Source organism: Glycine max, chromosome 2, assembly GCF_000004515.6.
Source record: "Glycine max cultivar Williams 82 chromosome 2, Glycine_max_v4.0, whole genome shotgun sequence".
NCBI lineage: Eukaryota > Viridiplantae > Streptophyta > Magnoliopsida > Fabales > Fabaceae > Glycine > Glycine max.
Window position 1 is genome coordinate 13,947,490 of NC_016089.4, and position 6,812 is coordinate 13,954,301.

The 6,812-nt window shown below is 35.8% G+C and overlaps 1 pseudogene; it reads right to left on the minus strand.

Annotated features, from left to right (window-relative positions):
* Window positions 1-1,096: 1,096 nt before the first annotated feature.
* Window positions 1,097-6,801, minus strand: LOC106794316 (phosphoenolpyruvate carboxylase 4-like; annotated as a pseudogene).
* Window positions 6,802-6,812: the final 11 nt, after the last annotated feature.

Consider the following 6,812-nt stretch of genomic DNA (forward strand, 5'->3'; position numbering starts at 1 on the left):
TTAGTCATCACGTCCACATATGATCTCCGAAGAGCACCAGTAGTTATCCCGCAGGGCTTACTTGCTTCGTCGGTGTACTTCCTCCTAATGGGGTTCTTTTTCTACAACTCTGTATTCCGAACTGGTCTGTCGAACCTAGGAAGGTTGACAAATAGTTTACAATCGTTGATGAAGATGTTGTCCAGTCTCACCTCCAATCCTTTTGCATCCGAGACTCCCTTGAACCGCATGAACCCGTATCTCCTGCCATCCTTGTTGAGCCTTTTAGCGATGTATACTTCACGTACGTCACCCCAGTTTTTGAAGTGCCTCCATAGCAACTCTTCATTAGCTTCGTCGGGGAAATGGGTGAAATAAAAGGAGGTAATGTCGGCATTGTTCCTCCAGTTAAGGCGATAGTGTTTGTTGTTGTCCCCTATCTCCAGATTTTGTGATTGTCTTCCCGCTAAAGAGGATTTCTGCATAACCTTCATTGATCTTCTGCTTACCACCTTAGTCCAGTTTTCTTCCTCAGCGTAGTCATTGTCCCTTCCGAAAATGTTGACTCGTCGCCCTCCATATGGTTCTTCCCTTCAATCCATACTCCTCCATCTCCTTGAAGGGGAACCGTTTGGAGTTCTTCTGTTTGTGCTAGTCCTCGCCGTGTTTCGATACTGCTTCACACTCGTCCTCGCCGTGTCTGTTTCGCTCCATCTCTCATTTCTTCTGTCTTTGTCTGTCACTCTCCTTCTCTCGCGCCCTCTCTCTGTCTCTCTCCCTCTCTCTCTCTCTTTCTCTCTCATCTTTTTTTGTAAAGTGATCGTGTAGGTGTGTAGTATGATAGATGCATTCTGGTTGAACAACTCTTGAGCAAGAAAATCAACCACTCCTTGGAAGCTCTGTTTACGTATCAAGGAGGAATGTTGAAGTGCTAATACACAGTTTCAGTCGCATGTTCTGTTCTAGATATTTTGATAAGGGGTATGAGCTTAATTGAAATTAGGAAAAAGATATGTATGATTAATTGAACCAGTTGATGTTCGTAATATTTGCTGATATAGGCAGTTACAGAAGGAGTTTCAGTCCTTATTTTGGGTAAATTTGTATCAAAGTTTGAATTGACTTTTAGCTGGCTTTGAACTTCCTCAAAGTGTAGTGTACTAGCCTTGGTTTACAACATAAACTAAGTTCATAGATCTAGAGTTTAACTTTAAACCTAAAAAGAAAAAAACCAAGTTATAGGTAATGTAACCAGTCAAAGTTGTAGACTAAAGTTATGCAAAATAAACTCTCAAACTTCAATCAATAATATTGAAAAATGAAAAGAAGCTCAAAATAATTTAAATATCAACTTCTTTCCTTTTCTTAAAATGAAAAGTTTTACCATCCTACTGGATATAGAGCTTGTAAAGCTTTGCTATGTATAACAATCTCACCTCTATACTGGGAGGAACCAGTGGTCTCTTCCCTTTCAACTCTCTAGTTAAGAAGTCCAGTTTCTTTTCTTCATCCCATTCACTGTACGTGCCCATATCCAAATACCTTGTAATTACATCAATGGTTTCAGCATGTCTGCTTGATTCCTGTCACACTGCTAGTTTCAGGCCACAACTGATTATCCAAACAATAATGAACAAAAAACTTTGAAACATACCTGACGCAAGTCAAGCTTCATTAACACCATGCCAAAAGTAGCAACTCTTCGAATCAGATCAGCTAGTTGACCATCAGCTAGCACCCCAGATCCACATAATTGCTGGAGAAATGTAGAGCTAAATGATAATTCTGCACAATATTAGAGGGTAAAAGGGTAGAAAAGAAAGAATACCAAAGATTCATAACAAAGGAGAAGAGGTTCCAAAAGCTGATATTTTGTTTCATAATAATCCATAGGATCATGTTTAGATGGACCATGTCGATAAGAATCTCCAACCGTCTACGAGTTCTCAGAAGCTAAACACATGGAACGAAAGATAATATTACCGGTTATTAAGACAATATATAAAATCTGCATATTCAATAAAAATGTAGATGTGATTTAGTTTTAATGGCACCCCAGGATACAAATCCTCCACAGACAATATTCAAATCAAAACTAGGAAAATATATTTTTCATACTATGCATATCCTAACGTATATATGGTTCTATCTATATAATCATCTTCACTGTGAAAGCCGTGGAACAAAGCAAATAGGATTGATCTCAAGATTAGTACATTTAACAGTCTTTGACCAAAAAGCAATATGATTTCATCATATCCAGGAACGTTCCTAATAATGCATATAAATTAATGATCCATGTGTCTGCTATCTGTCATTCTACACAAAGACATTTTGCAATTGAATTTCAAATCCGTAGTGCCAAGGCTCAAGTTCAAAAGTCCTTCACTCTTTATCTACAAATAATACAGAAAATATCAATATATGCTGAAATCAATCTCGTAGAGCTTTATTTGCCACAACGTTTTCTACAATAATATCAATCCTTAGTGGTTCTGCTGACTTAATTTCATAACCACGTCTTTCTCCCTAAAGGAAAAATCAAGCCAACAACATAAATAAAGATAAGATAAAAAAAAATATGGTTTTAGATTGTCCATTTACGGGAAAATATTTTGGACTCCCAATATTTCCAAATTATTTGCCGTGGAACTTCACTTCTAAACCAAAATGTAGTTTCTACCAACCCAAACAAACAAACAAAAAGTTATGCAATATCATTTATTTCATTTGCAAACTACAGTCTACACGGGCACATTTAGTACATGCCTGCCAGGTTATAAAGCTAAAAACTCCTAAGACATAAGCAGCATAGTTTTGTACAAAATAAAACAGCAGAAACTGAATACATGTGTCCATGCAACCAATTTTGAAGCATTGTTGAAGTAAACCAGAAGTAATACCTTATCTTTTATATATTCAAGGACAACTCTATAAGGAGCAATTCCAGGAACCTGAGTTTGGCTCCAAAAGCCTCTGAAAACTGGTCCTTCCTATTTGGGATTCTGCAAACAGTTTCCTCTGAGCAACAAGTTGACTAGAGTTGAAAGAAGGAGAGTATGTCATTGAAACTAATGAAGAACTGGAATTTGGTAAAATTGGTATTACCACACGTATGCAACTATTGTCAATCTCATATCATTCAATTGGAAAAGATTTGACAAAGTGGATTGGAGGTAAAAGTTGACTATCTAGGATTCAATGGAAAATTAGGAAATCTACTGAATTGATCTACCTTGTGATTGGGTTGTCTACTGAAAATTAGGCCACAAAAGAGATACGTCAGGATAATTTTTAAAGGAATTTCCAAGCCAAGAGGACAATGCCTTGATGCACCAAAGAAGTAATGCATAAAAGAAGACCAAAGAGGGATTAAATGAATGACCAAAGCCTCAAGGATAAATAGATAGAGCATAATATCATCATTCAAAATATTACACGGTAATATTAAGGGTTTCAAAAGGACCATCAAATTCACATGATAATCTAACACAATAAAGAAAAAAAATAAAAAACTATACTATCTTTAAGTGGTTCAATTTGCCTGTGCACATGAACTAGTGTTACTTCTTGACAAACAGTATCCAGAGGTCACATGATATAAAACAAAGATGACTGCTATGCCCATTAGCATTTGGAAGATATCAACAAACACAAAACTAAACAGACAAACCTTTTAGAATTTCATGTGCCAGTTCTGACAACTTATCACTGCACTGGTTCATGGATAGCTCAAATCTTAGGCCATCCACTTCCCGAATGTAGAGGTCAATCGCCATCCATCTTGACAGAAGTGAAACATCTTTTGTGACCTGAAGAACAAAACGAAAACCAATTACACAATCAGATTTGAATAACAGGGTCAAATCAAACGCAAATATTCTTCAAGAAAATCCCACTCCTAGGTAAGAAAAAAAATTTCTTGTAATTTATTCGTAATGTTTGAATTACACGCTACAAACTTTAGTAATTGAAACAGCAAAGCACATCCTTCAACTGTAGTAACATCAACACCGACCACAATCAAGCTTTATCCCACACCTGATGGAGTCAAACACGGATCAGTTAATATCAGAAACCAATTTTTCTTTAAAAGCCATTTTTCTGTCCATATCTAAAGAACAATAACAACAATAGTGATGTTAGCTACATGGATCACACAATGTTACTGGGTTCAGTTAAAAACCAAATTCTCAGGCTATTCATGTCTAAAATACATTCAATGTAATTTTACATTGGCTATCAACTGCCCAAAATTACCCACCTCTTTTATCCTAGCCTGAGACAATATAAAATTTGACTAAAAAGTACAATATTGGAAAAGTTCCAAGAAGATTATTCAAACAAATATTTTGCATGTTAAAAGCTCATTTATTTTTGTCTGCAGTTTTCCCAGTTCAATCATCATTAAACTTGCACTTTCCAAAATGACAGGCAGTAATACTGGACATCTTCAGGTTGTCAATAATATAATGATATTACAGATTCAACTATGCTTCCACTACTAGAAAACTTCTCACGTGTTGAAAAAGAATCATGTAGTTATTTGAGAAAATGAAATCACATAGTAAAAGTACAGGCAGCATGAATGGATATTTGAAGATGCTACCTTTGCTGTCACATTTGGGTTTCCGTCTCTATCACCTCCCATCCAAGATCCAAATTTTATTGGAGTGCAAGTCAATGGAAGTGGTTTTCCTGTGTGCTGCAAGGAAAGATAAATTGCACTGAAAATCTTAAAGAGAAAGAATGTACAAGTTAATTGACATAAATTAAAGATGACAAACCTTCTTTAAAGCGCTGCTAACTCGACGTAAATAATGAGGAACAGCTTTTCAGAGTGACTCCTCCACAATATTCAATACTGGGAGAATTGAAAAATAAATAAACCAAGGGATTCTTCCACTTCTTTTTCTTTTAACAGTGAATCAAATCATGCAAGAGATGACATATTGTTAGATCTCAATATAGACCAGTTATCTGGAGGGTCTATTCTAGAAGGAAGAAAGCCCCTACACGGGAGATAGGATCGAATTAGTTATTAGTTTAATCTTTAGGGCCATCTATCTTTATTATTCTATCTTTATCTTTATTATTCTATCATCTAATCTTTATTATTCTATCTTTATCTTTATTATTCTATCTTTATCAATTAGTTGGATTAGGATATTATAAATAAGAGTATTCTCATTAGAGGAGGGGGTAGAGAAGAATTAGAAATTGTAAAGGGTTTTCCCTTGGAAGAAGGTTTCCTAAATTGTAAAGGGTTTTCCCTTGGAAGAAGGTTTCCTTCTTGAATAAATTCAGTTTGCTCCCAGTATTTTCCGTTTATTCTTCTATTTTCTGTTTCTCTTGTTTTCTCTGCTGTTAGGGATATTCAATACCCTAACACATATAAATTGTCAAGGATTCTCTCTTAAAAGATTGATTTATTATGTGTTCATGTAGGTGCCTTTGGGGATAACAAGGACAAAACTCTTGAACACTTGGTCAAAATGGCCATAGACCATTCTTAGGAACAACTAAAAAGCCTAAAGCTAAGAGGTAAAGTATATCTAACATATAATACTCAACCAGCTTACCCGCCCTAGCTTCATCAACTGGAGTGGGTTTTGAACGCCTAAGTTCATCTGTCTGCCATATTGAAGTTTTCCCTCCCACCTAAAAAAGCCAATATGATTGATGAGAATAGAAATAAAGTGTGTTAGAAAAAGGAAATCCACTATCCATTCACATTTAAAGATAATCTACCACACTGAAAAACTAGTGGATTTTTTACTTTTGGGGTACAAACACCGGTGGTTAAGTAGAATGGAAATAGTTCAAGAATGGTACCAGATCTTCAATCCACATATCTCGATCTTCAGGGCTAAGATCAGGTCAATCATTATAATCCAAAAGATGCTGCTTGAAGGTGAAAAAGTAGTTAGAGACAACACACTTCCATAATATTTGAGAGATGATATCATAAAGTTAAAGGCTCAAGCCTCCAGTAATTTAATATATTCAGAAAAGAGAACAACTCACAGCAATTTTAAGGTGTTTATATTGCAAGGTACGATGGTTAATTTGAGTGGGATGAGCAGTGAGAACAATTTCAACCTCCTGTGGCAACAAATGAAATTAGATTTTGAATGACAATAGCAATTGGAACCAGATTCTGTTAAAATCCCTGGCAATACACACATAATGTTTCACTAAATTAATAACAAGATAATTGTCAAGAAAGAAAATAATTACATGCTTTAATCTCAGCTTGCAGAGTGCATAGACAACGAAAGATCATATACTTATTTTCATCTATACGTCTCAGACTATGCAGATTAACCAGAAATGAGGAACAAAACCACAGACCTGCTTGAACACTGTCTTATAAAGCTCATTGTTAAAGATATCATCACAAGATTTTGCAGCAAGAACCATATTTCCTCCTTTACGAACCCTGCAAAAACATAACTTGTTCAAGACTATCATACTGGGGTAATCTTAGATTAAAGAAGTATAGTATTCCCTCAATGTTGTTATTAGTCAAAGGTTCGGCTTATTTTGGAGAGATTGCGGCTTAATTTTGCACAGAGCTCAGCCAAATAAAGACAAGACAAATTATCAACTAATGGAATAAAAAGACAACAATAGTTGGAGACAAGAATAAAAATACAACAATAGTTGGAGACAAGAATGTATACCTATGGTGGGTTTAAGCTATAACCATCAAAGTAAAAGCTTCTTCCAGCGTCATCTTGGGGGCAAAGCTTCTTCCAGTGTCATCTTGGATAACTCTGAAGCCAATTGCTTCTCTAGCATCTCAGCCATGTCCTCCATTCCCGCTTGCC